We start from the raw sequence: 21,131 nt of genomic DNA, 5'->3' as shown, positions 1-21,131 counted from the left end.
ACTATTTAAAACAAGCTCAATTTAGTCAACCCTTAATTTCCAGCAGCAACAAATTAGAATTTAACCCCTTAATTAAGCCTGCAGTCAAAGTTTGATTCAGAAGAGGATCTGAGTAATGCAATAACACGGAAGCTGTCTACAAGGGTACTCAGCTGGAGACTCAACTTCTTGTCTGTACTCCAACGAATTGATCAGTTGTTAAGTGATTTAGACAAGATTCTCATTGCTTAGGAAAAAAAAAGAAAAAAGAAGGAAACATCTGTTAAAGTTTCTACATAGAATTACTTTTGGCATAACAATCTATATAATATAAGTAAAGAACTTGTCAGTTCTTTGCTTTGTCTCTGTTAATCTTTTGTGTCTGGTCTTCATGCTTAATATTATATCACCACCTCTTTCTGCAACCACCAAAGCTCCCTTCTGCTCACCAAGGAGGAGGACAATCAAATAACCAGTTTCAAAAAGAACTTTCTATATGTATTTCTGTGAGCCAATTCCTTTTTTTCCTCACTTTAAAAGTTAGAACTTACTTCTCCAGTGTTTTAAAAACCTAGGGAAATTCTGATGCAATAAAAGGTGGGGCAACTGGCATGTCTGGGAAATTGAATCCTTTTGAGAGAAATTCAGACAAGTGCTTGAAGGGCAAGGAAGTCAAGAAAGTGCCATGTAAATCTGCAACATTCACAGGAAAAGGAGAAAAGTCAGAAAGTAGTACTAGAAAGAGTAGATTTAAAATAACTGGAAGGCACTCAGAGCACCATTATGAGTCAGAGTTCTTGATTACCATGAGAATAGTGGTAGCGAGAAAATATAAGGCAATTTAGTATTTGTTTAAAACTGTCAAATCTCCTCACCCAAATCAATCTAAAAAGTTCCACCAAGTCCCCAGTCAACTACCTCTCTTTGAAATGCATCTTCCTTGTCTAAACAGTGAACACAAACTTGTGCTAAACATTTACATTCGTTCAACTCATCTTGAACAAATAATGATCTTTCAAACTAGTGAATGCTCTAGATGCAAAAGATTCCAATACCTTCTAAAAAACAATAAATCACCTATACATTATTCACCTATAAACCTATACACTAAAAGAAAGATGCATCTGGAACAACATACTGGGAGTTACTTTGCTATTTGGTATTAGTTTAAAAAATGAAAAAAAATCAAAGTATTAAATCAACAAATTAAATCTAAATTAGGTAAAAATTAGTATAAATGCGCACAGGATAGAGTTTTTAGATCTGAAATTCCCTGTTTATGAGGAATAGTAATTTTGCATTTTACAAAAGGGACAGTAGAACTGCCTAAGAGCAGTCAGAGTTCCTCATGTGTATGTTGTCAAAGATCTGGTTCTTCAACATGTATTTTCACTATGATTTTATGTAGTTCTCATCCCTGATTTAGAATGAGGAGTTCCCTTGTTGTCCTGTAACGCTGTCAGCACCTCAATCTCAAGTAAGCATCAAGGCAGAGTGTCAATTCCGTTGCAGAGTGTAAATGGAGATAGGTGCAAATGGCAAATTATGATCTACTAAATAAGCAATGCCTAAATGTTCTCTAAAATTAAGACCTTCCCATACTTAAAAAAAATAATCTACTTTAATCACTTCTATTGCTACAGCAAACTGAAAAGCAAAGTAATACAATGCTACCACTTCAGAAGATGGAAACGCTCTGATGGATTTAGCTGGAAATTAACAATTGCAATACCAGAGCTCTTCTATTCATATATCTCACTTAAAGCCTTATTTCTCACCTAAAGCCACATAACAATTCTGGGCAAAGTTTCCTACCCTGTTTGCAAACAATTAAGACCAAACTGCAAAAAATTAAGATCAGCAACAACAAAACAACAGACCTCCCCCTCCCACCCAAAAAACACACCAAGCACAAGAAAGGCAAAACCCCAACCAAAACCAAACCAAAGGATGTCCCAAGAATTTAAGAAAGCTTAATTAACACTTTGCAGAAACAAATTTGAAGGTGTTATATTCTGTAAGGATTTGTTATGTTCTGACTAGTCTATGGAGAAATAAGGCTTCTAATTATGTAAGTGACGACGTTCCATGCTGTATATATGGGAACATAATTTCCTCAAACTCTACGCTTTAAACCTACTTGAGATTTTAAATCTGTGCAACTTGAATAACAGATCTTTGTTATAAGGTGCTATCAGAAGATTTATGCTTTAATACACTTCCAGGCATTTTTCTTCTAAACTGTCCTCAATGACATTTTTGCAGTATATTTCCTGAGAGAATTTATTTTATTCTAAGGTGGGAGCAAACACAATATGCCAGCTAACATCACAAGCAGAAAATTTTGCTCCAGCCAGCAATCTGAAATGAGGCACTCTAAAGGTACAGAGGGTTTGCACAGGAAAGAGTATGAAGTTGCCTTATGAGAGCTCTTTACTACTTTTTCATAAAAATAAAAGTGGCTATATAGAAAACATGCTAGAAAAGCTAGTTTTCCTTCATGTCATGCATCAGTAAAGAGATTTTTAGAAACCAAACAAACCATCGACCCAGAGATATTGTGAGAGATACCTTTATAGCGAGTGAGTAGTAGCTATACTCATTAGTGTTCTCTTCCTACCTTTGATATTTTTTCTTTATTCCTCATAGCATAGACAGTAGAGTTCATGAAATTTTTGCCAGTCTACAAAAGCTTGCCAGTTAAAGCCAGTGTGGAAATATTATGAAGAGAGGAACAGTTATCATAATGACAGACGGACTGTACATAATAGACAGCAATTTACTTCTTCAAGGGTAATTACAAAAGTTGTTGGAAAATAATCAGGCCCTTATTTGCCAGCCAGGAAGACAGAAGGCAGCTGTACAAACATCAATGCTCATTATGAAGTGCAGCCAAAAATGAGAGCTGAGGATGAACTGGGCATCCTGGAAAAAGATGTCTAAATGCATCATTGCTTCCTGATGAAAGTACTCAAAGGTGGTCACAAGAGTATTTGGAAAAGGAGAGTCAGAGAGAAAATGGCTGTTTCAGTGGCTAGCGGTTGATGTGGATATACCAAGGGGTGTAACAGGGTTTTTTCCTGGGCCCTTTCAGTGTTTGCCCAAGTACCAAGAATGGTGAAATGGCAAATAAGTTTGTTACATTGTCTGATGAGCTCAAGGTGCATGTAACTGCAACACACTAAGAGATTGGGACCAGAATTACAAAAAAACATGGTAAGAAATAGATGATACAGTTTTCCAGGAACAGTCAAATTTCATCCATAAGACAGCACCTTATGTGATTAATCATGGGGAAAAATTGGATATTAAAGTAGATTTTAAAGATGTGAATCAATAGTGGTCTCCTATTACAAATAAGAAGACATGGAAATGAAAGTGCTGCCTGTCAGCGTAGGGACATATTTTCAGATTACTCAGAAACTGAGATAGATGCTCTTGAGTGGAGGTTTTTGGGCAGTTTTGAGCATGTTTGTTAATAAGGATGGAGAACAGCTGGGCATTACAGAAGCCTAGGAAATACATCTGGACAAGAGAGGGTTGTAAAGACAAAAGACTTAACACCATAGGGCGAAGAGCATAACTGTTCTAATACGTAGCAGGCTGTAGAATAGAGGAGAAGCATGTCCTGTTTCTCCTTCTCTACAATGAATAGGACATGAATGAAGTTAAACTACAGCAAGTAAGATTTATAGTAGCTGTTAGGAGAACAAATAGTGATGGTTAAACAGCATAATACACTTCCAGGCAAGACTGGGAGTTTTTCAGTGGGAGTTTTTAAGAACAGGTTATCTCACTGAGAATGGTTTATGTACAGCTAATACAGCCTTGGGAGGTGACAGTTTTTATTTTCCTTGATTCTGTCTTTCTTATGTGCACACACATACCATGCATCCTATGCATATTCATGTTTGAAAAACTAATTAACTTCATCAAATTTGATCAAACTAATTTGATCACAATTCTCCTCTGCTCTTTCAAATCATCCTGTACTGCTGCTCACTTTCCATATCTCTTGGAACCTGTCATGTTTTTAACTCCCCTTCTCCTTCCTTAAAAGCTGTCATTTTTCTCCTCTGAAAATGTCAGCTACCAGGAAATTGCAAAAAAATTAGAGACTGATAATTTTTGACCTGGAAGAATGAAGAGTAGAAACATAGGATTCATTTGTCCAATTTGTTCTATCCTTCAAGTCACATTGTTTAGTGTTCAGTAATGTTTCTAAAAGTAATTTCCAACTGTGTATTCCTCTCCTTTCCTCTTCTTTAAGTCAGAGCAACTTCACTGCCCATCACTTCATGACAAGTCTGATCAGAGACTGCTGCACCCCCACCTGGCAGCTCTCCTGCCAAACAAAACCCTTTTGGTTGCTCCGCTTCTCTGCGCTCTGCTGTAGCTTTGATCATCTTAGGCTCCTACTACAGTCAGAAGAAACATAGAGGCATTTCCAGAGGACAAGTGAGCCTAGCTGTGGCTCAGATCTGCCCTCTGGTAATACCTCTCTCCTGTGACTACAGAGGGCTTGAATTGTGAACTTGCCTCCGGGAAGTACCATACCCTGAAGAAAAATACACTGAATTGCCCTTAGAAACCTTCTTTCTTTCAAGACAGAAAGATTTCCCCTGAGGCAGGGACGCCCTCATGATGCCAGCTAGTTGGCGCATGCTAGGTGCAACAGGGAGAAAGGGGACATCTAGATTTCCAGAAAACATCTGGCCTTATTTACAGAGCTCCTACAAATAATATATATACTGAAAAGAGTATAGCCCCCTAATGAAGGCCTTCTAATCAGAAATTTGTCCTCACAGGTGAAAATGCCCTAATGTGGGAACTTGAGAGCTTCTGACTGAGAGCATTGCCTGGAAAATAGCAGAAACTAAATGGAGCCTACTAGGCTTTGGAGCATGGAGCCCTAAAAAAAGCCCACAGTGATTCAAAATATTAAGTATCATCTCAGTAGAGAGCAAGCACTTAATGAAATGGAAACATTTGATGGCCCAATAGACAAATAAATAAGACAGGCAGCTACAGATTACACAAGTTTCTGGTGACATGATTAATCATGAGAGCACAGCTCATCTGGATAAGGACATTGCTAGAATCTGTTTGTCTTTGTAATTTATAGTGTCTGCATTATAAAACAGGATTCTCAACAACACATACACCAGGATTTTTTTGCTTCCTTTTTTTTTTGGCAGAGCTATATTAAAAAAAAATTGCAACTGTCATCTTTTTGTCTCTACAAGAAAATGATCCTTTAGTTATTCAGATTCTTTTTCCTTGATGACTGAGTTGAAAAGTTTAGCTTTTTAGATGAAAAACATGTATGTAAAGTTAGAATTTCTCATTGTTGCCATGTTTTTGAATGACATTTTTCATACCCAAACAATAAATAATTCCTGGGGCTTTTTTTTTCCCTCTATTTAAAGGAAAACTGAAAGCACATTCAGCAGGATATTTCCGTTTCTCATGAAGCATCACATGTTCAGTCTACACCGGTATGAAAACTTTCTGAAAATTTCTGGTCTGCTGTTGCACTACCATTTATGGTGACTGCAAATAAGAATGGTGGTGGGTTTTTATCACCTTCACCTTCTACTATCACTTTCACAACTCTTAAGAGTAATTGTGGCAATAGGCTATTTCAAATGACAGCAGCCCAAATTATCTGATTTTATTAAAACTGGTTGCAATGTCTATGTAAACATATGACTATAAACAGTAAAGTTGAGGCAAGAATTATTCAGTTGAACAGAAGCTTTGAAGTTTTATTTTAAAATTCTCTTTGAAATCACCTATAAAAATGAAATCTAATTTTTGAGTCATAAAGTCTTTATGTCATCAGTGAAAATTAGGTTGGCACAAAAAGACTTACAAATTAAACTATCAATAATTTTGACAGCTAGAAAAGTGTGAGCTGATCTTTCGTCAAAAGAAATCTAAACCACTCTAATCTCCTCATCTTGTTTCAACTATTGTTTCTGATCTGGTCATCAATTTTCTTTTGAAGATGTTTGCCTTGATTTGTCATTTTTTTTCATGACAAATAACATAAATAAATAAATTTAAGAGTCAAACCCAAGCTCCAGTCTCTGGCAATGATTACATTTTATGTCCAGAAAAGAAAGCTCTCACACCATTGAGCATGACAGATGACACATTGTCTTTTCAAATATAACTGGTCTGCCAGCAGAGGAGAATCTGCCCTGCTTTCCTATATAGCTATGTGCTTACTAGGCATAATTGGCTCCATGAACTGACAGTTTAGCAGCAGAGTTAATTCTTTTATTTTGTGTGTTTTTCTCATCATTTACAGCAGCTTTGTTCTACCTCTAAATGCCTACACAACTGGGCTTTTATCAGAAAACACCCCAGCATCCCAAATTTTTGAAACTAAAAAAAAAAAAAAAAAAAAACCCAGGAGAAAAAAATCTCTTGTAAGCCACATTATTATCCCCAAAAGATATTAAAAGCCACTATAGACCTCAGACTCAGATTTACAAAGTGGTAAGTGACACTTACTGTTCATCACATAAGATTGCCTCATTTACATCCAGTGGAGAACTCTACTGCCCAAAAACTGCTGTAAGTTCTTAGGAAATTTTGCATTGGCATTTTGATATATTGTGCTTTGGAAACTGAGTCGATTAAAGACAGAGAGAGAGAGAGAGAGATAATTGAGTATTTTATACACAACACAAATATATAAATGCACATACTTATGTACCACGATGCAAAAAAAAGAAAGGTGGGCTGCTGATTTTGTTTGAACAGAGATGACTCAAGAGCTAAGAATACAATGTTTACACACTGTTTTCAACACTCAGGTTCATGGGTAATTTTTTGGTTTTTTATTACCTGCATTCATTCATGTATTTTACAGCAGTTTTAATACCAGTAATTACCTGGATCTTTGCATTTTGTAGCTGTCTTGTTCTTCCAGGGAACTGAAAAGAACATAGATATGATTAGAAATACTAATCTCTTAATTTTCAGTAGATCCTCTTCAGCTGTAGCATTCTCAGCTACAATGTGCACAGAGTTCATGAATTGTGTATTGATATAAATTATTGAAATCACAAATGATTACAGTTGTACCATCCTGTGCTGCAATATTAATAAATGGTATAACAAATGCAATGAGAATGTGCATTTCTCCAGCAAGTTCTCTGCTGAAGCAAGGCCAGTAAACTGTTCTTCCCTTTCCTATCTGCATTTTTGTTGGTACTCTTTCCAAATTCTAATTAAAACACATCATACCTGAACAGAACAGCTCTAAAGTATAATGCATGGTTTGGAAATACCCACTTCAGGTCACTCCTGCTTGAAGTGCTACCCAGATTGTGCTCCGTTGTCATTCAAATATTCTTGATGTTCACCAGTCCCTGCCTGCTCTTCACATTAAAAAAAACACAGATATGAACTTCACCACCCTTTGGAAAATCTAGGGAGACAGGTAAATGCCTGAATGGAATTTGCTGATGATTATTCCTCCAGGGCTGTATCTCCTGAGGATAGTAGGCCAGCAGGAGAACAGTAACATTGGAGTTGTGCCACAGATAAGGTTGGCAGGTCCTTAATTACCCATGCTTGAAAACCCGGCCAAGTTCTTGCGGAGTTTGCAGCTTTTATGTTATGCTGTCAGGACCATAAAATAATTTATTTTTTACTATGCCCAAAATTAATTGGAAGTTTAAAGCACATATGTGCCATGAGATGCTCATGCTGTATGTACAGGATCAGAGGGAGTGCATACTGCAAACATTTTAGCTTCACAGTGTTTCTTTCACATTTCATGCTGCCTGGAGACACTGGACATGTCAAGATGCAATTATTCAGTTGGCCAGTGGATAGCTGTCATGCTGCAATGCCAGTGCACCCATGGTTTGACTATAACTTCCCAAGAAAACTCACTTCTTTATCAACCTATGACACTAGTGGAGTCCGTGTGGCTACATGAGTTTTCCTCTGAAGTCCTACTAACCTCAGAAGAATGATAAAAATAACTGAAAGTGAGGAAGACTAAAGGAGATGTGCAAAACAAAATTAAAGGCAAAATGGATGAAAATGTACTATAAAATAATAATGACAAAAATAGAAAATGCATTCTTTACCGCTGTGTGTGTAACTTGTGTGTGTGTGCATCACACATTCAAGGTAACTGATGAACTAAAGCTAGTCCAAAGAACAACCCCCTTTGCCCCCCACAAATTCACACTGTGAACCAAGCACAATGGGTTCAAGATGCTCAGCATTAACTCTTCTATCCCACACATCTACTTGCTTTACAGTGCATTACCTGTTGAAGTAGACTTAACTTTTGTTGAACTGACATTTTCTTGAAAGCACTGTTCTGTGTTGGTGTTCTCAATGCAAATAAGGTGAAGAGTTTCCTTTCTAGATAGCAATTTGGATATAAAATACTTGTCCAGAATGTGATACATGTTTTTTCTACCCTGTATAGCTGGTCAAGATCAATCCTGTACTCTGGTTATAGACTCTGTAACCAAATCCTCTTTTTAAGTCCATTACCGGTTGGTTAATAGAGATTCAACTTTTGGATTCCATGTCTTTTAAATGCATTTGGTCTAAGAATTGAGGCCCTTCAAGTCTGGCATCTGAAATGCATTTCCTTGTGTGTATCTGAGCACTGACAGATCTCCAGAAGGAACATCACATCCCAGTTACTCGGGACCTTTAAAGTCAGAGCAGAACTGCTGAGGAAAAGAGAAAGTAATCACACCATTTATCTTTAAATCCAGATTTAGGTGCCCTGCATAGACAATGGAGAAAAGTAGATATTCTATAAAGACCAATTTTGCTCAACTAAATTAGGCTCTTTTTCTGAATTACCCTCCAGAGAAATACTTGCTTTCCACTGACAACTGAGAGAGTACAGGGAAAGCAGCTGGCAATGTAAAATCAGCACAGTCATGTGTGAATGTTCCTCTGTGTCAGGGTTAAAGCCAGAACCATACACAGGACCAGTGAAAAGTGACACATGCATAGATGCCATCCTCTCCCTTTATTGCCCTGTCTCTATCATAAGGTGTCTTTCTTTCCCAAAGCATCTCAAACCATTATACCTCTCTTCATTTAATTTGAGAATCCCCCTCTTTTTCTCTCCTCCCCCCCCTCATCCTTTGTTTGATGGGGAGGATTCACTGCAAGTCACTGTCTGACCACTTATCGCACCTTGTTCAAATTTGCTCAGCATGAAACTCTCAAGCACTAGCTCTTTCACTAAAAATAAGGATGCAGCACAATCATTACACTTCCATCTGGAAAAAAGACTTCAAGCGTGTTTTTTACTCTCTGAAAATTGCTCACCTTGAACTAAATTTACCAGCAAATCTGTAGTGAATTTTCTCAGTTATTTTCATTGAAAAATCAGAGAGAAAACAACAGCCTCTACAAATTTTTCTACTAAAATGAACCTCTGATTATTTATGTAATGTGTGGCTTTTTTTGCTTCACTGGAAAGCCTGAAAGTTTAGCTTCATAACCAGCCTGAAACAATTCACACTGATGTGGTTCACAGGTCTAGCAAGTCACCAGTAAAAGACATTAATCTATTTTCCATTCAAAACTGAGGCAGATATATAATAGGGCTTAAAAAAAAATCCGATTTGTAAAACAGTAAAATATAGACAAAATATCATAAGCACCTACTTGCATGAACAACAATCAGAGAGAAAAAGGCTTATGTCTTGATGTGTTAGAACCACAATCTCTTAGATTGTAGTCTCAATACAAAAAGACAACTTTGCAGAGAAGTCAAAACTCAGGTTCAATAACAGCATCTCATAAAAAATGAAGTCAAGAATAATTCTGAAATTATTTCACTGCTTCTTATCCTTTGCCATTAGTAGAAAGAGGTGTCAAATATTACACAACAGCCAGAAGTGACATAAATCCTGTGAGTTTAAGGGCAAATTATTTCAGTATTTTAACAGGGTGGTTTGTAGTGAGGACTTTCTGCCCCTCCAGTAAACTGGCAAGGCTGGTTCAGCTTTTTGTTTTCATCTTTAAAAATAAATAAATAGCATAGACTGACCTATGACAAAGTTCATTTAATTGTATATACAGCATTTGAGCATCCCCACATGAAACCTACCGTAGAACTTAAGATTCTATTGACCCTTTCACCCAGTGAAAGATGTGCCCACATCTGCTTGTGGTTCTGCAGGGACAAACTGCATGGTAAAATCAGTGCAAAGACCCCAATGCTAAGCACAGAAGTCTTACAGACATCAGTATCCAAGAAATGCTACCTTCTTTTTGAGTTCCTCTGGAAACAGGTTATTACACAGCTCATTACAATATGTTTCTAATAGAAAGTTACAAGTGTTAATTCGGAACAGTAAAATTTAGGTAAAATCTGCATATCATTCTAGTTTCCTTGTGAAGTTTTTCAAAGTTGTTCAGTACCAGATCTGGAAAATTTCTGGTGATGTTCAATAAACTCCTTTAATTTTATCCTTCCTTCCACAAAGTAAAATTTAGAACTAAATTCATTCTATATTTCTGCAGGGTTATAGCAGAGATAAATTTGGCCAATATGTATTCATTGCTCTGCTAAACACATTACAGTAGTTTTCTTGTGATATTGCAGGGAAGAGCCAAAAATAACTTGTTTTTCCAGTGTCCTCATCTACTTTTACAACAAATATAGTTGGTGAATGTAAATTAATGGTTATTACAACATCTGCTTTGCATTTCACTTATTTTTATAGTGAAAGGCTGACTAGACTTTTTATTTTGATATTGCAATAGTAACACACCTGCTGGAGCCTGCTATAATTGCAACTCTAGGGAAAGATGGTTAATTGCATTTTCTGCCTATTAAAAATACAGGGATTTAGATTTAGTATTGTTTTCCATAAGGTTTTTTAAACATTTTATCAAAGCATTCCAAAAAAATAAATAACTCAGTCCTCCTTACCGCCCAACAAGAAAAGCTCTGGCAAAACAAACTTATTGGAGAATGAATCCCGTCTAATGAGTATATTTTCTATGTCAAATAATAAACATTCCAACAATTACAGTTAAAACAATAGCATTAGCTATGACTTTCGTACATGTACTAAAATGACACTTCAGAGGAGGACTAGAGCACTGACCAATGTAGCGTGAACCATAAGACTTAAATCCAGCTCACCAACTAGAATGAAATTTTACAGAGGTAAAAACTGCAGGCTGTAACTACTGGCAAAATCAGAGGAAGGGTCCATTTCTCTTCATTTCAGCAAAGAATTAAAAAAAAAATTAGAGGCCAAAAAGTTAAACTTACAGTTGTTTTATGAGCAGAATTTTTTGCAAGTACTCGCTATAAAAGCAGGTACTAAGAATGTTGTTGACTTGCTGGTGGGTGAGTGGCTAGTGGGTTGGCAAGGGAGGACATTATTAGTAAGAATTGACAGGTGATTGAAAAGAAAAGGACCAGGTATTTTGCCCTCCTATGATGGAAGAGGCTGGGGGGAAAAAAAACAAGCCCAAAAAAACTAAGAAAGAAAGGCAAAAAGGAAGATAGTAGAGGTGAAGTCTTAGTCTTTGTTTACCTTAGAAACAGGTAATTTCTGTGGATGACATCAAAGGATCTCGTTAATGTGCCTTTTAGCAACCACCCAAAAGAATAAGAAACAGGTGTTGATGACATGAGAGTCCTGGAGGGACTATGGAAAATGAAAAGCAGCAGTGATCAGGCACCCACACTAGGAACAGCTGCTTGATGAGGACCATTAAAAAAAAAAAAAAAAAAAAAAAAACAAGCAAAAAAAAAACCAAAACAAACCGAAATATTAAAAAAACAAAACAAAAAACAAAACAAAACAAAAAAAAAAAAACAAACCAAACAAACAAAAAAAAACAACCAGAAAAAACCCAACCTGGAGTAGGGGGAAGAATACTAAAAGAAGAAGCAAAATAAAGGCAAAATCTGGAAATAAGGAGACAAAACCAAAGCTAGCTTTTATTGGTCAATGTTACGATTATCAGTGTAGCTATTGCAAAACTCACAGTACTAACTGTAACAGCTTTGCACTATTTTCCCAGGTTCCTGGGACTCCCTTTTCTTGAACAGACTGTAGCAGTGGGTCCCTGTTCCAGCACGCCTCCTACCACCCAGTGTGAATTAGGAGCCTCATTTTACTGCCTCCACCTAGACAAGGAGAGTGTTTATGTTCTGCATGTAGGAGACTGTTTTGTAATCCAAATTGAACTGCATAAAATTGACTTCCGTACAGTTTGAGGCAAGTGCTTCCTTCTACTGAAGTAATTGCATCACGTAATCTATCTCAGAGTAACAGACCCACCAAGCATCTTGGGTACTTTGGGCTAAATCGAGGGGAATAAAAATAAGCAAATACAAGCACATTACAATCTTTTTCAGCATCTGAAGCATACAATTTGCATTCCAGTATATCCTCTAATGGCCATGTCCTGTAGTGTTTACCTGTATAATGTGTTGTTTGCATTTATTCCTCTTACTGTTAATGCTAGCATGAGACATAATTCATTTTGTCAAAGTGTGTGGAATTACATGTCTATAAAGAGAAAGTAAATAGAGATGTAGGATTGAGTAAGACAGTTTGTTTTCACAGTGCAACTATTATAAAACTAGCCTAGCTCCATTCATATTCATATTCAGGCACAATTCCCTCTTTAAATAAACCCACCCCAGAAGCAAGCCTATATCTTAAACAGTAAGTATTTCAGGTTGGCACTGTGGTATTTGTACAGTGCCAGAATAACATAACTGCTGTTTTCAAACACTTCCGTGGTAGGGATGAATCCTGTGAGTAAAAATAGCGAAATAGAAATAAGAATAAACTGCGTATGGATGAGAGGGAAAGAAGAAAAAGTAATGAGCATACAAGTCAGGCAACTAACAAGAAGGTTGAGGGCTCTTCAGGGATAGGAATGGTAAATGGCATCTTACTGTTTGTCTATAATATCTTAGTGTAATACAAAGGCAAATGCAAGATCTCTTAAGAGACCTGAGGGTGTTACAGTAATGCAAACAAGAACAGCTTCTAGTTCAAGGCTCTAACCATTCATGAGGATTTTTTGGTAACCAAGCCTCTAATAGTAGATATTGTATTAAAATAGCTGTCCCACAAAATTTAAAAAAAAATTATCAGCAGAAGACATTTTCAGATGCCTATAGTAGAATTGTATTATAAAGCACAGTGTAAATAAATATGAAAGAAAAAAAAATCCAGGTTGATTCTTCATGAAAGGCAGCCTACTGCATTATAAAATATCTGAGCCATGACCAAAATAAGACAAAACAAATGTTTTGTGACAAGGCATTTTGCATATTAGAACAGTTATTTACCACCAGGAACTATTTTGCAAAGGTTTCTTTTTCACGTCCTGAGTAGCCAACTTGTTTTATCAATGCAGCAACACTGAATGCTTCAGGCTCTTTTACAGGGCCACCAGCATGTTCCTGAAGTCACTGTCCAAGGCAAAACCAGCAATTTCAGAGAAACAGTCTCCAAGGACAATGCTCATTTGCTTGTTGAGGTGATGAGGATGAATTAAAACATCTTCTCAAGTGCTGTAGCTCAAAGAAAGTTGATCTACTGAGAAATAATTGTGAAAATTGCAGTTGGAAGAGAATATGTGATGCTAAGATACAGGAGTTGGAAATGAATGCAATATTCTGGCTCTCCTGGGGACTTCCAGCTACTGCTTTGTTTTTTTTTCCATTCAAACATCTGTTAAATGGGTATAATTTTTCTTACATACTTCACAGTAATGTTTAATTACTTGCTTAAAAAGTGACCACGGATTGTAAGGTACATTGTGCTAGAAAAGCACATACTGTAACTGAAAACTTAGTCTATGGCTCTCCTGAGTTATCTTCTATCCAGGACTTGCATTTCATTTACAAAAAGCTATATTTTTATGAGCAGTACCTGTAAGATGGAAACATTTGAGGGTTTCAAGAAAATGAAGATTTCTGCTCTGCTGAGCTACATGGGAGTTGTAGCTTACCAGGAATATTCCATGCATGAGGAATTGCATTGAATCACCAAGAAGTGACACCTCACAGGGGATCCAGTTTGGACTGGAAATTTGTTTCAAAGGAAAGGCAGACCTTGGGGAGCATCCACCTAAATTTCCAGAAAAAAATGTTTGGGGTGGTGGAACCTTGTTTATATTCCTTCAAAATAAAAAAAAAAAAAAAAAAAGCAAGATTTTACGCACATACCACAGATATAAACAAATCAGTTTGCTACATGTCAAATAAATAAATATATATATATATATATACAGCATATATGGTATATATATATATATGGGCAATTGTGATGAAAAAACACAAAGAATTCAGACATTAAATTACATTAAATGTAGCAATGATTAATACATCATGTAAGGAATAACTGTGTCAGCATATTTCTGCTGCTGAACTTCAGACTGGCAGCCTTGTACATTAGAGTGGTATCTTTGAATTAGCTACCTCTGCAAGCTACAGCAGGAGTCACCCTTCTAGAGACAGAGTCCTTATCTTGGAAGTAAGAGATTACTTTATCAGTTACATAAGAGACGTCTAATCAGTCCAACTGGGGAAGCAATTAACACCCTTTTTCCCTCTGGTACACCAGGAACACAGTAATAACTGAAATTTTGCTGAAATCAAGTTCTACTTAGTGTTCTTCACACCTGAGCTGTGGTAGCCCTTTCTCCATCTACCTTGACTGAGTGTGGTGTAACATACGGTAAACAAACAGGAATGGATTTACCCTGTTTTTAGCTTCATTCAGGTTCTCTTTTCTCATTGCCCCTGCAGGGACATGCAGCTGAGGAGCTTACTTTTCCTAAATCCCACTTTGTGACAATATCAACACTTCAGTCTTAAGTTTATGTGACCCAAGAGTGATGTGATGTTCCAACTTCTCAAGCACTCAGGAATCCTACTGATTTTAAACAAACTGAGGGGGAAAAAAATCAAATAAAAGTCAGTCTACTTGTTTAGTGCTTGGTTAATGCTTTAAATATGTAACTGCGGACCACCAGATTAAGCTGTTTGGCCTAAGACACGCTAAGATGAGCAGTTAAACTGCCATGGAGGCAGCTAAACCGCAGCAAACACTAGGAAAAAACCCTGAACCATATGCTCAGGGTGCTTTGCTGAGGAAAGATAGAGGCTCTGTTGTGCAGGCTGGGGCTGTGATCAAACATAGTACACCTGAAGTGTTTCACCATACCAAAGCTTAATCAAGAGATCCCAGTATAGTCTGAGCCCACTAACTCCAGACAAACATGAAGTGTGCAGCTACTGCTGCAAAAAGTGATGATTATTGTTTTGAAATGCATAAACAGTAGCATTACCCAGTGAGGAATCCAAGGAGCAATAGAAGCACTATTTTACATCAACTCTGCGAGGCCAGGTCTGCATTTGTACACACCACTCTGGTGCTGCCATTACCTTTGTTTCTGTTATGCCAAGATTTATTTTGTAAGTCAAGTTGATGCTAGTGGAAAAGCACTGGGTTTGACCCAAAATATGAAATAAATCAGAAAGAAACCAATGAGGGCAAGTAAAGCAATAAAAGACTGAAGAAATATGTTCAGTGCAGACTGCTAGGAGAACCAAGTGTGCCTTGTGTAGAGATAACAACTTGATAGCGTGCATGTACCTGGAAAAGATTAATTGTGGAATCAGTTTATTCTCAGTCATGAACATGGACATGAGAAAAGAAAAAAACTTTAACTAGTTTCTCAATATCAGAGACAGTAAATCCCTGTTTTCTATGGATTCATGGATAACTGTTTATGTGGACTCACTGTTAGTACAAAATCACACAATTACCTCATTTCTCCTCCTCAGTCTCCTCTTACCACAAAGTTTGAAGGGACTTCATATTTATACGGGGTCTACCCATCAAAAAAAGTGCATCTGAAATTAGCAAATATTTAAAAAACACTAGGAGTAAAGTGGAAAATGACAGAGAACCAGCTTACTCAATACAAGATTAACAATAACAGTATATGAATAAATAGCAGATTTATTTCAGCGATAAACTAGTCCTCTATTAACTAGCTAAATTATGTCAGGGGAGTAAATGGATAATGGATTCTGACATCTCTTTATGTCATCCTTGTATTATTACAGGAAGAATACCTAAGTATAGAAGTTAAATGGTCCTGTCAACTCTATTTACTTCTAACTCTAGATCTCTGACACTTGGCAAGACACCTTTTGAGGAGGGTAAATTTTAAGGGCAGCAAACTTGAAATTGCAAGACCTGAGCTGTTCACAGCATCTAATTTTGAAAGGAAAGTGCAAAACATAAAGACATACTGACTGAATTTTGAAAATATATTGCTAGCACAAAGCACGGGACCTTAATGGGACCATGTATCAAAAGCCACCAAGCAAGACTTAAGAAAGTCAAAGGACAACATATCTTTTTCTCTTTGACAAAACACTTTTGTAACACTAGCCACTTCATAGAAGTACATTGAAGGAATACCTTTGTTGTCAGTGACGTTTTCCATGGGAAATAGTAATAAATAGCTAGCTTCAACTTCAATAAGGAAGCCCTTTTTTGGCACAGTTTAACATTATTAGATGAGGTCCAGAATAACAGGTCCACCCATTTTCAAAATCAAGGAAGTTATCAATGCTGTAGTTTAAGCAATAACTTTAAATTCAGTGGCTTTATAACAAAACTGAAATGCATACTGGTCTCCATGTAGATAAACCATTGCATTCAGGAAGTTATTCCCAATATCTGTATATTTATTGCTTGGTCATACATACAGACGACACCAAGTTGATTTGCTGGAGGGCAGGAAGGCTCTACAGAAGGATCTGGACAGGCTGGATCAATGAGCTGAAGCCAATAGGATGAGGTTCAATAAGGTGAATTGCCAGGTCCTGCACTTGGATCACAACACCCCCAGGCAGCATGACAAGCTGGGGGAAGAGTGGTTGTTGGGAAAGCTGCCCAGCGGGAAGGGACCTGGGACTGCTGGTTGACAGGGACTCAACATGAGCCAGCAGTGTGCCAGCTGGCCAAGAAGGCCAATGGCTTCCTGCCTCTATCAGCAATAGTGTGGCCTGCAGGACCAGGGAAGTGATCATTCCCCTGTACTTGGCACTGGTAAGGCCATACCTTGAGTATCTCAGGTTCTGGGCCTCTCACTACAGGAAAGACATTAAGGTGCTGGAGTGCATCCAGAGAAGGGCAACAGAGCTGCTGAAGAGTCTGGAACATAAGTCCTCAGACAAGGGGCTGAAGGAGCTGGGGATGTTTAGCCTAGACAGAAGGAGGCTCAGGGGACATCTTATTGCTCTTTACAACTGCCTGAAAGGAGGTTGTAGGAAGCTGGAGCTTGGTCTCTTCTCACAGGCAACCAGTGACAGGACAAGGGAAAATGTCCTTAAATTGCACCAAGAAAGGTTCAGGTTGGATATTTTGAAAAATTTCTTCAGTGAAAGAGGAGTTAAGTCTCAGAAGTGGTGGAGTTACCATGTCTGGAAGTGTTCAAAAACTAATAGATGTGACACTTGGTGATACAGCTTAGTGGGCATAGTGGTATTTGGTCAAAGATTGGATTCAGTGATCTTGAAAGTCTTTTGCAATCTTAATTATTCTATGTTTCTCTTCTATATATTCTCTGATGAGTTATGGCTCATATCAGTTTCCCAGGTTGTTATCCCTGTCTCAGTCCATGTTAGCCAGACTGCAAGGCAGTCAGAGGAATCTTCTCATTTTCCTGTTCTTTGTGATCTGTGTATGTTTCTTTAGTGTAGAAGAGTTAATGGGTTTCCACTTTGTGCCAGGATCCATGTATAAGCAGAGAATAAAAAAGAAGTCAAGTCACATAAAGTAAGCCGAATGTGGTGTAGAGCACTGTCCCAATGTACTATGGGTTAAAACAGCTGTAGGAGTGTTTCAGGAGGGGTGCTATTTTCCAATTACTTTTCATCTCTTGTGAGTCTATTTTGAGTATCTCCTTTCCCTTGTAAGAAGAAATAGAAGAAGGCACTCACCTGGAACTTCACAGGCAGTCATTCATAAGGCAGACTCTGAACAAAAGCAATGCTGATGAACTGCAAGATGGCCAGCTCATGGAATGCAGACAGATGAACATCAGGTGTTTTTATCTGCCAAATGAATGTCAAATTTGACCCACTTTATCCAATTTTTTTTTTGTTTTATTTTGGTTTTGGTAAGTTTCTGGCACATTGTCTGGTTTTAAGAACATGTGTTCCATCAGATTAACATGGTGGGGGTGCTGAATCTGAGCAAAATGTTAGAGAGCTGGTCGTCACACACTGTTCATTGGCACATATTGATTTAACAGCACTGTAAATGCAGTCCTTCAAATCATCCTTTGTTATGCTTCCTGGATTGAGTCTTTTAAATTCTACTGCTAGTCTCCCTGGTGCAAAACCAGTCCTCCACAAATGTGATGACATATTTAAAAATTTTGGAAGCACAGTCTGGCTCCTTCCCTGCCTAGATTTTGCAGGCTCAAAGGACTTAAACCTGATATTTTAAGTACCTGTTATATAAATCTGTCTTGGTTTGAAAAGACAGGTGTCTGCTAAGGAAGGCAGAAGCCTCCCTTGAAATGGAAAATGTAAACCCCCTCCCTCCAAATTATTAGAGTTTTGAAATTAAGGGGCTCTCAGGCAAAGACATGGGACTAGGAATAACAGTTCTTTATTAGGAAAATTAAAAATACAAATGCAATAGTACAAAAAAAACCCCAAACCACTGACAGAGTCAGAATATGTGGATCAGGGTGTTGGTAGCAGTCCAGTTAGATGGTGGCTGCAGTCCTCCTGCAGTGACAGGTGTGGTTCCGATGAAACAGCGATCCTGTAGAAGGCTGCAGCTTTCTTCCAAAGGACTAGTGATGGTGTAGATGGACCTGGTCTTCCTCTGGGAATCCAGTGGAGAAGACAGCTGCTCCTCTGGGAATCTAGTGGGAAAAGACTGACTGTGGTGTTCCAATTCTCAGATTATATCCAGGTAGGAATGCTTGGCTCCTCCCCTTGGGTGGAGCATCTCACAATGGGATGCTGTAATTTTTATCAGTCATGCAGTGACATTCAATAGACCATTAAGAGCAGACATCTCCCTGGAAACAGCAGACATCTCCCTGGAGGGAGGATTGGTTTGTGAAAGAGATAAAGAAAACTGCCCAATTATCAGAAGATAACTGCCCCACCTCTAACAGATGGCAATAGAATACACATCCCCAACCGCATCTTGCAACCTAAGATAATATCCATTGTATGTGTCTGTATATATTACTTTAGATTACAGGAAAAATATAGCAATACACTTTTTATTTTGGGAGGAAGTACAGTTACTGGACAAAGATGATGGATTTTTTTTTTTTTTTTTTTATTAACCACAAACATATCCTGAAAGAAATTTTAGTAACTTATAACTGTTTTCAAACATTGTGAACATTTGCCAGACCCAACATGGCACCATAACAAAAATGCTGTAGTTTCTCTCTGATCAAGCTCAGGGATTTGCAAACTTTTCAAGGCAGAATTACTACCCTAAAACATTTATTGTGGGCTCCTCTGCACTTCTTTTATCATGCTTTTCATTAGAAGTGCAACAAAGCCAATGCAAATTATAGACTACTATTTAATAACCACTGGCTTTATTGCTTCTGATAAAAGAATTTCACTTGGTTGTATTCACCTCACATTTGGGAATAAGGAGGAAGGGGAAAAGCAGAGCTTCATAAGTAGCATAAATGATCAACAAAACTTTCTTGTTTGAATACAAAATATACAAAGCATTAAACTTAACTGGATGCTAAAGAGCAATTAGGGATTGTTTGATAAACTGAGAGGAATTTAAAAGTGAAAGCCCCTGGGAAAGAAATTGCAAAATCATAAAGAGGCCTTGATTTAGCTAAATGTAGTGGTGACCTTGTTTTATATGGCCAACAAACTGCTTTCTCAAAATCAGAGAAAGTCTTGGGAGACTACAGGAATATCAGAAGAAAAAACATACGGCCAGAAGTGAATTAGATAAAATCAAAAACCCAATGGTTTTATCCAAAGGAATGATAAACAATTCAAATCTAGGGCCCTGCAAGGGCACCTTTATTTTTTCAAATCAGTCTTCAGTTATTGTCTTCTTTTGACAGTAGTAGTATTGCCATAGCTGTGATATGCTAATGTATAATGAAGTCAAGGCTGGAAGGAAAAGGTTAACAAATAATAGGAAGATAAACTTTCAAACACAAATATTCTTTCTCTGAGTCTGAAACAGAAGCAGCAAACTACAAAGTCAAACTCAAACTAAAAAACAGCTCCTCTGAATTTTACTCAGATTATATCTTTCATGTTAGGACACTGCCTATAGAGCAGAGAGAGACAGGCATAAAATTGTCTCTGCAGGACAGAAACAGGAAGATAGTTATTGTTGAACACAGGCGAGGCCTCAGAAATAGGGAAAGTTATAAAATGCCATAAAACTAGTATTACTAATGAACAGATGTTTTTAAAGCTTAATAGAGTAAGGAGATTTTGATCTGTGTGTGTCATTGGGAGATATTTTACATGGTGTGTTTTTGAATATTTATTTTAGCAAATGATAAAAGATGTGCAATAAAAGAGATATATTCTGAAAATGATGACAGTTCGTTTCAGCAGGAAAAAACTCCCTTATCTTCATCTCTGTAATATTGCTTCTACCCCTTATATAGCAAAGAAAGGACATACTCCAAGTAGCATAACATTTGTCTTACCAGATTATGCAGATTACAGACAGAATACAGACATGTATTACCAAATTTAAGAAGTAACTCCAGCTATAGTTGTTGAGGCAGCTACCTTTCCCACATTGCCAAGCAGCTAAAGAACAAGGAGTGAGGAAGAACATTTGGCACTCAGTTTCAGACCCTATCTAAATTAGTAGCTGGCTAAGTAGGCTCTTTTTGTGCCCATAAGAAGTTAATTTCATGCAATCCAAATATTTTCAGGGGAGATTCTAATGGGCTTTATTATAAATAGTCCAAAAAAATAGAGATTAGATTTTACTAAACCAGTTTTTAAAGAATTTTACAGGAAAACATTAAGCAGAGTCAGGTAATTATTTTACCTGCTCCATCCTCCTGGAATATCTGTCTGTGGCCATAAATTAAAAAAG

Source organism: Vidua macroura, chromosome 1 (genome assembly GCF_024509145.1).
Source record: "Vidua macroura isolate BioBank_ID:100142 chromosome 1, ASM2450914v1, whole genome shotgun sequence".
NCBI classification, from domain to species: Eukaryota; Metazoa; Chordata; class Aves; order Passeriformes; family Viduidae; genus Vidua; species Vidua macroura.
This window is presented reverse-complemented; position numbering follows the sequence as displayed.